The sequence below is a fragment of the Alligator mississippiensis genome, chromosome 1, assembly GCF_030867095.1.
Source record: "Alligator mississippiensis isolate rAllMis1 chromosome 1, rAllMis1, whole genome shotgun sequence".
In the NCBI taxonomy this organism is placed as follows: domain Eukaryota; kingdom Metazoa; phylum Chordata; order Crocodylia; family Alligatoridae; genus Alligator; species Alligator mississippiensis.
The window spans coordinates 226,351,921-226,369,983 of record NC_081824.1 but is presented as its reverse complement, the minus strand read 5'-3'; positions in this window follow the sequence as shown (position 1 = coordinate 226,369,983).

The window sequence follows — 18,063 nt, the reverse complement described above, 5'->3', positions numbered from 1 at the left end:
TCCTTGGAATTGTAAGGAGGCATGAGGAAGAGTGATCCTCCTTCTTTTAACAACTGAACTACAAGCAAGCTGAATTATTCAAGCAGTATAAGTCTGCAGTTTCAAATTCCTCTTACATTTGGTCCCTTATTCAGACCATTTGCTAGCTTTAGTTTATTCACAGACATTTTGAGGGGAACATCCTACAGTTCAACTTTTTAATAGGATGAGATTCTAGCTTCTGTCGGCAGATGGCAGCATCACTCAGTACATTTCACTTGAAAATGGCATTACCTATGAGCCTGGTGCCTGAGTTTTACAGGGGTTTGGTGTATTTTGACAATTTTACTTTCTCAAAATAGTATTTTTGTAGCAGCAGAAATATTACAGTGACATGAAGACAACAAATGGCAATGGATCTATCACTCTGCCTGGAAGCCAAGTGTGATATTTGTCTCAGCAAGGAGATTGTTACATCCTGGGTTGGGCTCTTTGAAAATAAGTGTCCTGGGACCCTTGCAAAATCTGTTGCTTTTCTTGTAGGCTACTTGCATACAGGAAAACTTGCTGCCCAAAGGACCAGCTCCTAGCAGTTGCCTAACAGGGACCACTAAAGGTCAGGTACTTTTGCACTGTAAACTGTTGCTGGGTGGTGGGTATCAGTGCAGATTCTGTGTGTTGTCTCTGCTTATCCTACCTGCCATAAGCAACCTACAGCAACGTCTGTGCTTCAGTCCAGGGGGACGACTGCAATACATGGAGACATACCCCAGCCAAATTTAAATTAGCTGTCGTGGGTACCACTACTGTGGTGCTATGGAACTTAGGGTTACCATATTTGCAGTATAAAAAAAGAAGACACCTGTGAAGGGGGCAGTGGGGCAGTGCCCTGCCTCTGCCCCTCACACGTAAGCCCTGCCAGCCCCCCCTCACTCCCAGCCCCCTGCCCCCCAGCCCTGCTGCCCAAGCAGCTCCTGCGTTGCATGTGCACACACGCATACCGAGTGTCTCTTTACCTGGGAGCAGCTTGCCGGGGCATGTGCAGGGAGCATGTGACCCCCGACAGCCCATCACCTTGCCCACTGCTCCCAGCCCCAAGCAGCCAGCTTGGGAAAGCAGAGGAAGAGCAAAAACCTGGACATTTGCTCTCATTTTAAAAACCCACCCAGACACAAGGACAAGGGTCTAAAAACAGGACATGTCCAAGAAAACCCAGACGTACAGTAACCCTAAGGAACTCTATTTGTGCTGGCCATGTGAGCATCTTCCCATGCTGACTCCTGCACTGTCAGTACTCCACTGTTATTAGTATCCAAGTTAGCTAGTTTACATGAGCTCGGGTATGCCTACATGAGCTGAAGGCACCTTTTCTGGATTGCAGTGTAGGCTTACCATAAGTGTAAATCAATTGTACACGTGCTCTTCAGTCACATAGACTGACTGCAGGACACTGGAGGTGGCAGTTGCCATCTTCTGTCTCAGGGGTTTTCAACCTTTTTTGGTCGGTGTACCCCTAGTGGCCAGTCGAGAAGCAGGGAGTCCCCCGGTGGCTGTTCAATGACAGGGGGGTGGAGTCCTCTGGCAACCAATTGATGACTGGGGGATGGGGGTCCCCCCATGCACACGCGGTGGCAAAACCAGAAATGCCAGCAGTGCATAGCAGCAAAACCGGAAGTGCCAGCAGTGGCAGAAGTGCCAGTAGCACGTGGCACCGGCAAAAACAAAAGTGCTGATGTCACATGGTGCACGGTGGCACAAGCAATGCAAAGTCCTGGTGGCCCTGCCCCCCGCTTCTCTGTACTGCTGCTGCCTGCCCCCTGGGGCCTTCCCAAATACCCCCAGGGGTATGTGTACCCCTGGATGACAACCCCTGTTCTATCCATTGGCTTGCTTGGATTGGGTCCTGGATAGCCTGAGACTAGATAGTTTGATGCACAGCTGTATCAGTCTTTATTCAACTCTACATCAGTTTTTAAAGAAGTCTCTAACCTCATGTTTAAGATTTAGCACTGCGGATAATCAAATGCAGAACAAACTTCTTATTTATTGAACCAGATTCTCTCTAAATACCACTGTAACTAGATGTTCTTTTTCTGCCAGCACGCCTTGCATACAGGTAACAATCTGTAGTCTCTTTTGGGTTACACTGTTTTTTTAGGTCAGTGGAATTCTACTGGCTGCATTGACAGAGTCTTGACATACTACTAGTGTCACAGAAAGGTTGAAACTGTGGAATCGGCCATTGGACAAAGGACCTGCTCTGTTATCCAAGACTGCAACAAGCTCATCAGCTTCTATTTGGCTTGGCCACTCCCAGGGGTGGGGAATGGATGCTTTCCAAGTTCTTCATCTTCACATCTTTCCTAAAAATCCCTCAAATTCTTTTAGGAAGCTCTCTGTTGCTTGTATAGGGCCATGAGTGGAGTTAATAGTGACAGACCCTCTATGCATGTGTAACAGATGTTTAAGGGTTGCTTACCTGACTGGAGAGTGTCTCACGGCGAGGCTTGTCATTTTGGAGACACTGTACTAGGGCAAAAGAAGTTTGTCCCAACAGGGACCTTACACTGAGGGCAAAATGAAGCTGTCCGGGACCGGGACATCTTGGAGGAAGGAAAAGAATGGAAAAACAGCAGCCAGGGACTTGAAATCAGAGGAACAGTTAGGGAGAGCCTGAGAAAATCCTAGCCATTGGATTGGCTGGGAGGGTTTCTTTAAAAGTGGGGAGTTTTCCCTGCCTGGAGAGGGGGAGAGAAGGGTGTGCTGTGGGGAGAGGGCTGCATGGACCAGGCTGCAGTGACTTGCCCGCTGGAGCTGTGTTGAGCTGCTAATGGGTCAGAGGACCACTTGGCCCCAGGACTTGAGCTGGGGCTTTGGAGGGAATGGGCTGGTCCCTTAGGCAGCTGCCTGAGAAGCACATGAGTTTGCTTGTGGGCAAGCAAGCCCCGATTTAATGTGTGTGTGTGTAATTCAAGGGAGGAGTGCACAGCTGTGGAAGCCCAGCCTAGCATGTCCCAGTGCTTACACAGGGGGAGGCAAGACTCGGGGAACTAGTCCCAGATTGTCAGTGTGCATGTGACCTAAAGTGAGGGCACGGGCTGCGGGAGCCCAACCTAGTGCCTCCATGTGCTCACCCGTGGGAGAAGTGTATCTGCTTTAGCCTATAGCCTAAGCTGCGCTGCCCACTGTGCAAAGGCCTGGCCTGGGGCAGTATGCATTGTGCGTTTCGATCCAGATATGGGAGCAGCTGCAGCAGTGCAGTGATGCCTGGGCCAATGTGGGAGGACCCCAGCCACGAAGGACCTGCCACCATGCGGTGGGAGGAGCTGGGGATTGTGTGCAAATTCATTGCACGTGAAGGCCATTAGTAGTGTTTGTACATAAGGATCCAATAGCTCATATTGTAAATCTTAAGCAATTTATTTATTAGAGCTTTAATGCCTAATTATTGTTCATGCTTCTTCTTTAACCTATATCACACCTGAGAGGATATCAGTTTGTGCACCCCATAGGCACCCAAGTAACTATCTCCGTACCACCAGTGGTCAATTTGTGTACTGTATATAGAGTTATTTTGGTAGCAATTTGTAACTAGTATCTGCTTTAGTTATACAGTACAAGATATATAATTAAATTGTATATAATTAAATATTTATAAATAATTATATAAGTTGTTGCAAAGAGTGTGTAAGTATAAAAGGGACCCTTCCTACTGGAAATCCTTGTTTCAGCTCCTAAGAGAGCCAAGTGAGGCTTACATTACTGGGCACCTCAGGATTCCAACACTTGGACGTGGCATGCGGGTAGCTCCGTGTGCCAAGGTTATGCATGTACTTGGTGGTGTTTCACTGTCATTGTGGTAGGATACACTGACTTATTTTAGCTACAGAAGTGGCTCAGGATTGTGATTTCAGCAGTAATTCTACTCTACTATCCCTGATCTCTAAGTGTGTGTGTGCGCATGCTTTTTGTTTTTGTGTTTTTTTTTTTTCCTTTTTTCTTTTTGGCCTTGATGTTGATGTATGAGTGATATTAAGGACGTTGTATTAATGGTATTAAGGATTCCAGCTCTAATTTTGTGCCTCTGTAAAAGCTGAGCTCATTGCAAAAGTATAGGTCACCTCATCTATTTGGGTCAATCAAACTCCCTGCAACACGCTCATACATTATGGAGTTAGTTCTTTACTTGGTGTGAGCTGGTGACATAGACTTCAGTTGAGCTAATGCCATTTTACACCAGCTGTGTTCTGTTCACCATTCTACCACATACTTTTCTGAAACTTAGCCCAGGCAGGGCTTCACCAAGATCAGTAGTAGTCAACCTCTTTGTTCAGTGGTCTGAATGGGTTGTGCTTGGTCCATCCCCTGGCTGGATCTGGTGCCCAGAGGGGGACACAGTGGAGTGCCACTTGCCTGTGCGGAGAGGAGTGGGAACAGTCCAGCCCCAATACCCACTCCGGGGAAGGGTACTTGGCCCAGCTGCAACCTGGCCTCAAACTAGCTGCACTGGGGGAGAGGGTATGGCCCAGCTCCCATCCAGCCTTGCAGGGGTTGCAGCATGGCCTGGCCCCACAGAGGGAAGGGGGCATGGCCCAGCTCCAACCCAGCTATACGGAGGGAAAGGGATGTGGCCTGGCTCCAATCAAACAATGGTGCTTGGGAGTTTGGGGTGTGTGTGCTGGGGGGGGGGGCAATATAGATTGCCACTGTTCCCCCACCATCACATTTCTTGACCCTGGAGGAGCCCCATGGGCTGGATGCCATGGCTCTGAACCAGATTTGACCCGCCAGCCAGAGGCTGAGCACCCCGGACTTAAAACACTATTTTAAATGAAAAATTGAATTGCTCTTTATTTTCTCTTACCCAAATTAAAAAAAAAGGTAGTTGAACTTCACACCTTGCAGCCTTCTCCCCACCCCCCCAAAATTATATATAATATGTAAAGAGGCTTTCACAACCTCAGACCCCACAAAGTTTGCCCATCTCTAATTATAATGTTAAAGTAGTAATACCATGTACAGCCTGCTGCATTAGCTAGTAATAGAAATTTGGAGGAAGAAGCGCTCCATTTGGTGAACACCCCTGCCCCAATAAAAATAGCAAAATCAAAGTTTACATTAGGAAATGTAAAAAGTCCCCTGGGTGTCAGCGGTCTCTGCAGTCGTTTCTTCCACTGCTAGACATAGTCAGCTTCCTATTTATCCAGAAACACTGCAGCATCTGTGGGAGAAAGAATGGTCTGGTAGTATGTGTGGCCTCCTAAACTGAACTTCTTGGCCTGGCAGCTGTGAGCCCTAGAGCTATGATTTTTTTTTTCAGGCTCATTTTGACACTTGTATACAAATCCAGCAGTACCAAAGTAAGAAGGGGGACAGTCTGGATTTTCCAGATTTAAAAATAACATGTTGGTTCCTATGCCAGTCTTGTACTGGAATCTACCACCCCCAGTGTCCCGCATTCCAGAAATAACAGCAAATCTTATCAGGCAAAACTTTCATCTAAATCCACTGATCTCAGTGGATCAGGAACAAGTTTTCAAAGATGGAGAGAGACTAGGTGCTGTAACTCCACAGATCAGTTCCCCTGTGAACTTTAACAAGCTAGTGACTTATTGTTCCAGTGTCTCACCCATGAGCAGGGATCCTGGTTTTCTCTGATAACCACCAATTCTCTGATTTAAAAACCCCCAAAAATATACATTTTCCCACAATTTAAAATGAACACAGGGTTTTATTGATATATTTCCAGTTTTACAGCAATTTGGAAGCCTACCCGTGCTTCAATTACTATAATAAAATAAATGCTTATTAACTTTGGCTTTTTAATTTTGGGTTTGTTATCACAGAAAATCAGAACTTCCCCTGCCACCTTTGCTCACCAGGATGCAGGTCCAGCTGCAACTGTCTCCCTCCCGCCCTGCCACTGCTTTGTGGTACTAAGCAGCCCTGATATGCTGGTGCTCTGCCCATGACATTGCCACTCACTCCTGACCCACTGCCCCTCAGGCCCTGCCGGTGCCCTTTGCCCCCAGCTGCCAGGGCTACGGGGCTGGGTCTGTACCCCCTGACCCCAGCAGCTCCGGAGCCCTGGCTGCCACCTGTGGAAGGCAGCAGGTGCTTCAGCAGAGCGGAGTGGAGTGTGGAGCCCAGCTCCTAGGTGGCATGGCTGGAGTGAAACCTGTTGGGGGGGGGTGCAGATGTGGTCTGCCTGCTCTGGGCTCAGGGCTCCCTTTCTTGCTGCCCTGCCCCTGGGTGCTGCCACACCCCAGCAGGTGGGACCTGGTGCGGCAGGGCAGAACAGGGTGGGGAGGCTTGGTATTATTGCTGGGAACCCCGCGGCGCCATAGTGAGGTACCCCTGACTGCTTGGCAGCAGCAGACATGGCAGTATGGGGTTGTGTGCCCGGTGGGCAGGGGGCATCTCCCCATGGTGACATGGGGCTTCTGGTGGTGGCACTGAGCCTCCCCACCCTGCTGTGCCCTGCCACACCAGGTTCCACCTGCTGGGCTATGGAGGCACCCAGAGCGGGGTGTTTACTTGACCAGAGGATGTCCCACAACAAGGGGGGAGCCCACAGTTGGCAGCCCTCATCCACTCCTGCCTTGCACACAAATCTGGGGGTGCGTGCCCCACTTGCTCCTCCAGAAGTGCACACAGCAGCAGGGAACCAGGCCCCCCTGCCGCTCCCCTGTTGCCTTTGGCTCTGTCCCTCTCCTTGCCAGGGCCCAGCCTTGGGCCCCAAGCCCCATACACCACCCCAGCTGAGCAGCATCCCCAGCCTCAGTCCTGCTCATCTCCTTCCCTCACAATGGGGTCCTCAATCCTCACCCCCATATTTATCTGTGGGAGCTGTGCTCGTGCTGCTGCCTGCCATGTGCCTGTGAATGTGCATGCATGCACATGGCTCCCCCTCTCTGATTCCCCTCCTCCTGCTCCCCCCAACCCCTTGCAAGTTGGAATTCCACCAGCCTGCAAGGGGAAACCCACCATTTCCCCAGTTTTTCTTCTTAAAATGAGAAAATCCAGATGTTTCTTCTTAAATTGAGAAAATCTGCATTTCACCCCATTTTTCTGTAGTGGACAGAAAACCCAGAAAACCCTGCCCATGAATAATGATTAGCCATGCACACATGATCCAAATTGCAGGACCCACTTCTCTCCCCATGGCTAGACTTTTCCACAGCTTTCAATGAAGGTACAAGATCAGTAGAGACTACTCTCCTGCTTTGGTAACATTTTATATCTGTGTTGTTCTTATTTTGCAGCCTGACAGAGAATCAAGCCCATTGTGCGCCTTGTTTACAGATGTCAAAGTTACTACCTGAGAGTTTGATACTCAAAACCAGAATAGCTAGCTAGGGATGTGGTCAAGATCAAAGTGAGAGAGGTCCTTCTATCTGTATACCAGAAAGAATTAGGAAGGACAGGTGAAAAAATTACAGCAATTGCATTTACTCAATGCCACTACTTCTCTATCTATCTTTCACAAAGATCTGCACTGCCTGACAACATTTGTACATGTCCTTAAATTGGATTTTCTTCTCTGCTCTATGCTGGGTTCCACATGGAATTGGATGTGTGAAATTGCATTCACTGAGTAAAATAAATATATTGATTGTGTCAGAATGAACCCTAATGGACTCTACAAGTGAGCATCTAGAATAGAGGTGGGCAACTAGTTCAGCTGGAGGCCTGCTTAATGAGTTTTGGTGAGCGGCTGAGTGCCCTGCCCCTTGACAGGTACCCCATCTCATAGTCGCTATCTCAGGGCCAAAATCGCACCCCTAACCCCTGAACTTTACCATTGGGAGTCCCTCCCCTTGCCCCTGGAAGTACTCTACTGGGGGGTTGCCATCTTGGAACTGGAGAAAAAACAAATCATATACCAAAAATTGAACATCTATTATACCATTTTAATTTTATTTAAAAAATATTTTTGTCCTGATTTGTGTGTTTGCATAGTGTATATAGAGGCAATTGCATAACAGCTCAAAATAAAGTCTTACTCTTGTATAGTGTGTGTCGGGTGAGGTTGGGGGGGGTGTTTGTGGGTGGATGGGCAGGTATGTGTGAAGGGGTATGCGGGGTGTGTGTGGGTATGATGGCATGTGGGGGAGGGTATGGTGATGTGTGGGGGTGCATGCTGGGGGAGTGTGGGGGAGGGTATGGTGGGTATGGTGGTGTGGTGATGTGTTGGGGATGCATGTTGGGGGAGTGTGGGGGGTGTGTGGGTCTGGTGGTGTGTGGGGGAGATGCATGTGGAGGCCCCTCTGGCATAACCCACTCCCATGGTGCACAACTTCTACCACTAGTAGCAGCAGCAGGAACTGGGCCCTTGGAGCGCTTATGGTTTGCGGCAGGCCAGGGTGACCACTTTTTGAAAATGCAAAAGTCGGACACATGCCTGGCCCTCCCCCTCCTCCTTGCTCTGAGGGTGGCATGGCCAGAACAGAGCCAAGCAGAGACCATGAGGAGTGGAGGAAGAATCAGGCTCCTCACTCTGCTGCCCCCCACCCCCATGGACCTCCATAGGCCAGTGGGTAGGACCTTGTATGGGAGGGCAGAGAGGCTCAGTGCTGTTGGAGAGGCTTTGCCCCACTCCTTTCCACCCTGCCTGAGTCCTGGGAACTGCACAAAGTGGCAAGGAGCAGGGAAGCCTCGGGCAACAGAGCCAGGTTGACCCCACATTCCTGCTGACCCAGGCTCTGTGCTCTTGATGGCATGACACTCCTACTCAGCTGCAGCTTCCCCACCACTCCCTGCCTGCTGCTGCTTCCCTACCTACTGCCCAGAGTGCTGCAGCAGGGACAGAAATCACTGGAGGCTGGGGGAGCCGAGCCATTTCTGGGGTGGTGGCAGCAGTGTCAGCAGCTGCCCCACCTGGAAGCTGTGTATGCTGGCCAGGGCCCTCCCACAGGCAAGGGTGGGCATGCAGGGTGCTGCCCTGATAGGAGTGGACAGGGCTCAACCCCGTGTGGAGCACAGCAGGGGCAGTTGTGGGCCAGGCTGGATGCAATTAATTGGTGGATGCCTGCCCACAGGCCGGATGAAATTGCCTGGCAGGCCAGATGCAGCCCACGGGCTGTATTTTGCCCATCTCAATCTAGAACATGCTCTTTCTTTGCAGTATGTCCTTGGATTTTTTGCATTATTAGTATGATCTCGCTTTTTGTTTTTGAGTTGGCTATACTTATGGAATAAATTAGCTTAAACTCTCTAAAACTTTGAAAACTGTTTAAAAGAATAGAGCTGGATTTTTTTTAAAGACAGTGGTTTCAACAGTGTATGGCAACTTTTTGAAAAAGCTCTTACTTGATCTAATCGACAGCTCCTGCTAGTGTCACTGAAAAGTACTGAATACTCAGAACTTATTAAAAGCAGGCCAATTAGCCCCTGGTTAGAAAGGTATTGGAGTGTGTCAGTAGTCTGGTTGAATGCCTTACTGAAGTGCCTACATGTGAGTTTACAAGCTTAATCTTAGCCATGCATTTCTGAAAAACTTGATCTGTACACATTTAGGTATAGCCCACTGGAGGGCACAAATACCTTGGGTATTTACATATAAACCCAGAAGCATAATTGGGCTGTTTTTTGCATCCTGAACAGCAGCTGCAGCCAGATTGTCAGTACTGGTGCAGTGTCCAGAGAGCAGTGATAGTGGCTGCTATTTCTACACCTTCTCCCTTCACCAAATCAGTGCTGGGGGCTGGTGTCCTAGTCTCCCCAAACTTAATTATGCTGCCATGTAAACCACTTGGCACCTAACTGGCCACCTGCAGTCACAACCATGCACACACATGAACACATGCATGCTTGGTGTTAGTGTGCAAATATTAGGCAGGCAACTATGGCTGTGGGCAGTTGTGTGTGCCTAAATTAAAAAATCTGGCACCTTCTGTTTCCTACTTCCAGATTCCCCTTTGGAAATGACTTTAAGTAGCTTAATCCCTAATGCTGTTAAAGTTTATTCTTCTATTGACAGCCTTTCCAGTTTTATTATGTCTCTTCCCCCCACCTCTCTTTATTTATATAGCAGGGCTGATATTTTTGCTTGTTCTTCCTTGATACAGAACGACAAAATTATTTAAGTAATAGTAGGTATTTATAGTTAAATGTATGTTTATTTCTGTCTACATCTGTATGTGTATATATATGTATATTATGTGTGTGTGTCAGTTTTTAAAAGATTATTGGAAGCAGCTGTGAGTCGAAGAGAAACAAAGTCATGGATTTGAGAGCCAAACAATTAACATAGAAGTGGAATACTGTAGTTACATCAGTCTTTCTTTAAAAAGCCAGAATTTCTCCCTTATTCCCCAAAGTACATTATTAATTCTCTTGGCATGTAATGTAGCAAAATGAATGCATTTATGAACTTGACTACTTCTTTTAACAAGTTCCAATAACTGCTTCCTAAACCTTATGTTTTTATATCAATTACATACAGTAAGCATTGAAATCAACCAAAGAGAACTGCTGAGGCCAAGAAGGGTTATTTATGTTAAATGAGGATTGCCAACTGCCAAAAGTAAAATGTGGATATAATTTTATAACACCATTTTATAATTAAAGTCATAAGTGAGGTTTCCTGCTATTGTTTAAAAATGTGTCATGATAAATTTAAATCAAGGATAAAGGCACAGAATGGGCTGCTAAGGAACATATCAGTGTAACAAAGATGGTACGGGGAACATGTCTGTTGCAGAAGAAAAACATGTGCTAACAATTTCAGTGAAATAATTACATTTATTGCATATAGATTCTGTTTTAGGAACTATAACCACTTAGAAATTGTTTTCATTCATGTCAGATTGAGGTTAATTTGTTGTTACTGTACGTCTATAGATAGATTTTACTGTCAGGGAAATTTAATATGTTAGGTTAATGATAAGACAATGTTTGAGCCAGGCTATTTTTTTTTTTTAATCTAAGAAATTCAGGGAAAGCTAATATGTCTACTGTTTATTTGTTCATAACATTTGGGAGCTAATATTGTATCAGTAAAGAAGGGAAAGCTTTATCAGGAAAGTACTCCTGGCATCATCCTCTGTATGCCCCCAGTTCAGGGAAGCATCTAAGCGTATGCTTAAATTTAACAGTTTCAGTGGGATATGCATTTCATTGGGACTTGAAGATGCACTGAAAAGTAAGTATATGCTTTAAGAGCTTTAAACAAGGAGTGTCCTGAATTGGGGTCTATTTTTTAAAGTGAAATCTAATTTAAGATCATCAAAGTGGAGAGAGGATGCAATCGAGTTTACTTCTTCACTTGTAACTTATGAGTTGTCTGAATACATATTCTCTTTAATCTACCCAGAAGGTCTTTGGTTTTTTGAAAGCCATTCCAGAGGTCATTGTAGTTAACTTTTACCACTAACTTCAATGCGTATTGGCTTGACCCCATAAAACCTAGTGGTAGTTCATAACATTGTCCTCCTCCTAGAAAAAAATGGTTAGATTCACATACCTTGGTTTGATTTAATCATTCAAACATTCCTAACTTTGGTAAGTCATGTTCATTGAATAGGTAGGTAATTTCCAATGTATCATTTCATTCATCACTTTGCTAATACAGCCCATGTGTTTCATATCAGAACTGAAAGGACATTAATCAGTACACACCATTTCTGCCAGATGTACTCTATGCAAAGTCCCTGGTTACATCTCAAATGTCAATATATGGAAAAAGATGCATAATGTAGTGCAATAGATATTACTTGTTACATATGCCATTCGTACATTCATTATAAAATATATCCCATAGGAAGAACTTACAGTAATACAACAGCTAAATACGCAGAGGTAGAAACACAAAGTCAAGGTTACAGTTTTAACTGTGTCCCGTCCCCAATCCCCCCCACCACCCATACCTGCAAATGATGATACAGCTTTTAATTACCTCATCACAGATCTTTTCTCCAACTTTGAATACTTCCTCTGTGACATCACAGTCTCTGTCGCATAGCTTGGAAGTTATCTATCATTAGATATTTATACAGTAGAACCATGATCTCATTTGGAGCTCTTATATGTTACTGAATTATGAATAATAAGCAATAGTTTACCAAAGGTCATACCTGGAAAAATTCAGTCTAATAGGCTGAAGTTTCAGAGAGTTCTGAATGGCTAGAAAATGGGGGTTAGAATGGAAACAATTGGGCAACCTTAACTATGGATCCCACTGTTGCTAATGCTCTAACACATGCTTATAAAATCTTCCTTATTAACAATACTGGTTTTGGTTTGGTTGATTAGTCATTTGAGTCCAAGCTCTTACTTGAACAAAGCTCCTATTGAAACAAATGAGGAATTTTGGTCTGAGGAAGGTCAGGGGAATTTGCCTCACAGGGTCTGATCTATTGCCATCAAAGTCAACAGTAGTCTTTAGATTTTGATGGGACCTGGATCTGTACCTTCACTCTATTAGAATTCAAAGTTGCGTTTCCTTCCTGTATGCCTCTGCAAGAAGCCAAGCGCAGCAGCAGTGCAGTGTACAGGCAGTCTTTCTGGGAGACTCCACAATCCTTTTGTGCCCTGCAGCACACAGCTTTTTCTTGTTGATCCTCTCTAGAAAGCAAAGAGGATACATGTCAGCAAGACAATGGGCAGGACAGGGTCAGAGACTCCGTGGACAATGCAGATTCACTGTGGAGACAATGCAATAACTGTTTTGCTTTCTTGCAGCTCATCTATGTAGCCCGGATGTACATGAGTACTCCCTCTTCAAACAGAAGGCATAAGTGACTAGGCTAGAGTGCTGTGAGACTGTGAGAGGGAACTGTAATTATCAGCCAGTTCCTTCTGCCCCATATAGAGACAGGCCAGGAAAAGTATATCTTAACTATTTACAGGTTTATTGATACACACACACACACAAACCCCCAAAATGATATTAATAAATAATAATACAATTTATATTTACATATAAATCTATACTGTATAAATGGTGACTAAGAAATGATACCACTACCAATGGTTTCAAACCCAACACGGGTAAATAACTGGTCTAATCCAGGCAAGCCCAGGTGAGTCATACAATATACAATCTTAATTCAATACTATACTCTCTATAAATGGAGACCCAAAGTTTTACTACCTCCAATGGCAACAAACCCTGCACAGGTGAGCAGCTGATATAAAGCTGGTAAACCACAGGTGAGTACAGGTGAACAACAGGTAAGTCAGGCTAAATACAGGTAAACAATCGATAGAAACAGACTAACCCAAATAAATAACAAACAATAGGTGCAGATAAATCTGGAGAAGTACAGGTAAATACTGGTAGACCCCAGGGAAGGTATCAACCAAGGTCGCTATCCCAACTATTTACATACATACAATAACCTTGAACAACAAATCACACTATGAATAACAAAATATAAGGCACTTCCACAAAATATAAGGCTATTATATTATATTAGGCTACATCTAATCAGTTTTAGATTAAACTTAACCCTTTAAGCTCCCGGTGCCCAGGATGGTCCTGGTGCATTGGCAGTGCTTCTGCAACCAGTAGGAAAGGGGAACTTCTCCGGGGTTCTTGGCCTGTGGCTTAGGCAGGTCGCCTTCCAAACAGCCTACCTGAGAGGCCCGATCTGGGTGTTCCCTCCCCTGTGGGAGAGCCCGTATTCCTGGGTAACTCCTGCTCCAGGGGAAATCACACGGATGGTCCGCATCTCCTCGCTCCCACTGCTCCTTTCTATCAAGGCCTCTGGGGTCAATGGCTCCTCGGGGCTACTGCCCACTGATGCCCTGTGCACCGTGGCATGCACCAAGAGCCCTGCCTTCTGCTGGGGGTTGGAGGTCTGGACTGCCTTGTGCGGTGCTGGGGCTCAGTCTGCTCCCAACCCTTCTATGCAGTGTCATCTACACCAAGCCACTGGCCCTGTGCCAGTGGCCACAGGCTTGAGCCACCTCAAACGGTTCCCAGGGCCTCTAATTTGCTGTGCACTGTCTGTGCACAGAAGAAAGCCTGGCTGCTTCCCTTGGAATGAGGAACCTGAGCTGGCCGGTGCAGTTCCCAGGGTCCTGGTCCATGCTGTGCACTGGGGAGCCTGGCTTCAAGCCAGGGTTTGGGACCCGAGCTGCCTTGAACAGCTCCAAGGGCCCTGGCTCTGTGCACCGAGCTGTGCACTGAGTTGCTGGCCACCTTCTGGGGTTGCAGACCTGAGCTGCCTCAAGCAGCTTGTAGAGTCTGGGCCCTGTGTGCTGTGCTGCACACCGCTGGGGCTGGAGCATTGGACTGGCATGGGGAGTCTTCGGGGCTCTTCTGGACACTGGCTCTGCCCAGTGGGTCAGCTGTTCCCAGCTCTTCTGCCCCTCTCCCTTCATCATCCCCTGACATGACTCCCTTGTGCTGGGCATGCAGCTCCTTTTATTCGCCTGGGAGGCTCTGCCCCCAAAGTCTTGCCAGATGTGCAGAATGCAGACTTCAATCAAGTTGCGGAGGCTCTTCACCCCCTCCCCTCCACCATGCAGTGAGCGGGGCCTGGCTCACCCAGCCCTTACCTGATTGGTGGATGGGCTCCACCAATCAAAATGAAGATTTTCCGAGCCCGTTTGAGCCGGGCTGAATTGGTAAGATCACCACATCTACGCTGGCTGGGTAAGGAGCCTGTCCTCTCTGCCCCTGAGTGGTTCTAGCAGAGCATTCCTGACATGGTTTTCCACACTGGATCAGGTTGCTGGAGAGCTCAAAATAAAGTATATGGAAACCATAGGGAGTCTTCACATTGATTTCAGTAGAAGTAGGTTCACATCCTCATCACTAGAATCCAAGGACTAAGTTCTATTTGCCTTTAAATACAGGGTGCAGCAGGCTAGCTTCAGGAGGGCTGGAGAGGTATCTGTGTAATGCCTTGGGTAGAGCACTTTGCTAGGACACAGAAAATGCAGGCACGTAAGAGAAATCAGATTTAGCCTCAAATTGTGAATATTTCCTGAAGTTAACTAAAGAGAACTTGAGACAAACTTTTAAGTATATGATAGGTCCTTATTCTTTATTAGCAAGCCCACCATTGTTTGTTTCATTTTTTTTTATTCCACCCCTTCTGGAATTATATTTAATTTCCTGCTTTTATTGTCTACCTATAGTCCTCATCAACATGTGTTCCGGTATCAGAATCTATTTGTCATTCTCCAGTCAACACTGGTTTTTATTCCTCTACCAAATGACCAGAAAATTGTGCTATTAAAAAACAAACAAACAAAAAACTAGTCAACATTAGATTCATAAAATAATCTAAGTTGATGTCAAGAGCTTTTGAGAGCTGACACCGTACGACCTCATATCAGCAGCTGGCAAATGCATAAATAACCAAAATATTAGTAATGGGCACAGTCATTCCTGACTTAAAACAAGTGAGATCATAGGATTAATATCACATCATAAAAGGTGCTAAGAATGATAAATAATGCGTATTCAGAGATGAAGGATCCGATTCAGCATGGTAATACACTCTTGACTTTTCAATTATCTCTGATGTTAACAGCATATATGTGATACGATTTGAGATTTTAATGGATTTTGAGGCTTCAGCATCTTGTCTTTTATCATTTAGAGGCAGTTGACATTTTTTAGAATGAGAGTTTCTCAAAACTGGCCCTTTTAAAGGAAGAACATAGTGCAAAAAAAGTCCTCCAAACAAGCAAAACCCCATTCAGACCCTGTTTATTTTTTTAAAAACATTTAATTTTCCCTAATTTTTGTTCGCTTTCTGTACAAGTCCCTTCAGCTGCACAGTGAACTGTTGAGAACTAAATACTCTTTGCAGTTTTACAACGAGTTGTGCAGCCATGTTCATGGAATTTCAGATAGACCCTATGCCTGTAGCTTGCAAATGAGCACACACGCTACTGTGTCAGGATACAGTAGAACCTGTATCAGTTATATGCGGGTGGTTTGCCACCTGCTTCATGTGTAGGAGACTGTGGAGTGAAGGACAGTTTGGCTGATCGTTGTGGCCTTTACTTCAAAGGACGCTGCTTCTTCATTTATTTTGAACCACCTCGGTGGTTCTGCACTGCATTTTGCAGCTATATATGCTCCCAGCTATTTTGAAAGCTCATGGCTTTGACTATCCAGGTTCTACTCTATATCTTGTCTATCTCTTCTCCCATCCACTAGGCTATTTACTCTGTCAAAGGAGAAAATAAACTAGCTTGAGCATGCTCTATTCTTACGGAATCCATGTTGGCTGTTGGTTATCATCGTGCTGACTTCTAGTTACTTCCAACTGGATGGCTTGTTTAATAATTTGTTCCAATATCTTTATGGGTATCAATTCAATTTTCTGGTCTGTAATTCCCAGGTTCTCCTTTTTTAAAGATGGTTACCATGTTTGGTCTTCCTCAGCCCTTTGGGACCTTGGAACCTCACTCATCCTTCCAGAGATCTAAAGAAAATGTTATTAATGGTTTAGAGTCATTCAGATGGACCCTTAAGTAATTTAGTATACATTTCATCAGACCCTGATCACTTAAACACCTCTAGCTTTTCTAAATTTGTTTAACGTGTTTCTGAACCCACTCTCTTGTTTTTCATTTTAATGGTATATATAGCATCTGATCACGATTAATCTTTGTGTGTGTATTTGAAGGCTGAAGCAAAAATGCCATTGAATATTTCAGCCTTGTCTGTCCTCCATTGTGCAGGAAGAGCACTGCAAATCTCTTCCTCTGTTTAGCAGCCTGCAAGTAGGTTAGGGAGACTCAAGAATGGAAATGTCTCAAACCATCCACAGAGAAAGACTTCAACTTGATGCTACTGTTAGGGAGTTTACTCTGCCAGAAGATTCAAATATTTGTGGATTTCTCAATGTGAATGCAGATGATGGGGTTTAACTCACAACATGCCGCCTTTAACAGCATCAGGAAGCATTTTGTAGTGCTACTTCCCTGGGTGCTCTCTAATGACAGCAAAATTGCACATTTCTGTCTGATGAAATTCAGTTAGAATCCTTGGTAGTTGGACAACAATCCGTATAATGTATGCCTGGACCATCGCTGGTTTGCGTTACATAATCGCTGCAAATTTCCCTAGGAGGGAAGTGTGCACACTGAATATTTTATGTCCAAATTAACTCCAGTCTATGCGCTAGAATCTTCTGATCATTGTCCCCTAGGATAACATTGAAAACTGGGAGAGATTTTTCTTTCCTTTTCCCATGTATTTTTCATATATGGAAACAGGGTTCTGAACAACCTTTTAATTAGGGAATATAGACCAGACTCTGACTGGCCTACACGTAACCATGCAGGGGCAGAACAGTGAATGAGATCAGCTCAGCCACATCTCAGATCTGGACCAGCCAGCGGAGAGTCCTGGCTGCAGGTCTGGTATTCTCTATTTTGGCCTGGAGGGAGTAGGATGGGCCTGGAGCCTTGTTTTGCTCCACCCCAGCCTCTCCGAGCCCCACCAACAGTGCCAGGCTAGGATGGTAGGGGCAAGTGCTAGTCCTAGTGAAGAGCTGTTGCAAATTCCTTCCTGCCTCCAGGTGTGAGTGGGCATTGGTAGATCTAGGATGGCAGCGAGGGGGTGCAGCCACATCCCTGGGTCTATGGGCAATGAAGAGGGCTCTCTGAGCTCACTGGCATGTCAGCATAGCTCTAGCCAATTAATTCAGCAGTAGGGAAAAAGAGGGGGCAAGCAGCCGAACCACTCGGCCCCTGTTTTCATGCAGTTATGAAGCCCAGGTGCTGAGTCCTGCCACTGCTTGTCCCTTCTTCCCCCCACCCCCTGCTGCTGAATTCAGTGTCAGGTAGTGGGGAAGAAGGGAGGGAAAGGGCAAACAGCAGTAGCACTCATCCCCTGGACCATGGAGCTGTGTGAAAGTAAGGGCTCCAGCCAGACCCTGTGCTGACCATCTGGTGAGCTCAGAGCATGTGGAGTTCACAGCAGGAGCTGTGCTGACGTGCCAGTGAGCTCAGAGAGCTCACTGAGCATCTTGGTACCCAGCCAAGCAGGGGGGTGCACCCATACTGCTGCACCCCTCTAAATCTGCCCCTGTGATTGGGGAATTGTGAATGAGCGGCAGTGCCCTTCCATGGCATAGCAGCTACACCATTACTGACCAAGCATCTAGT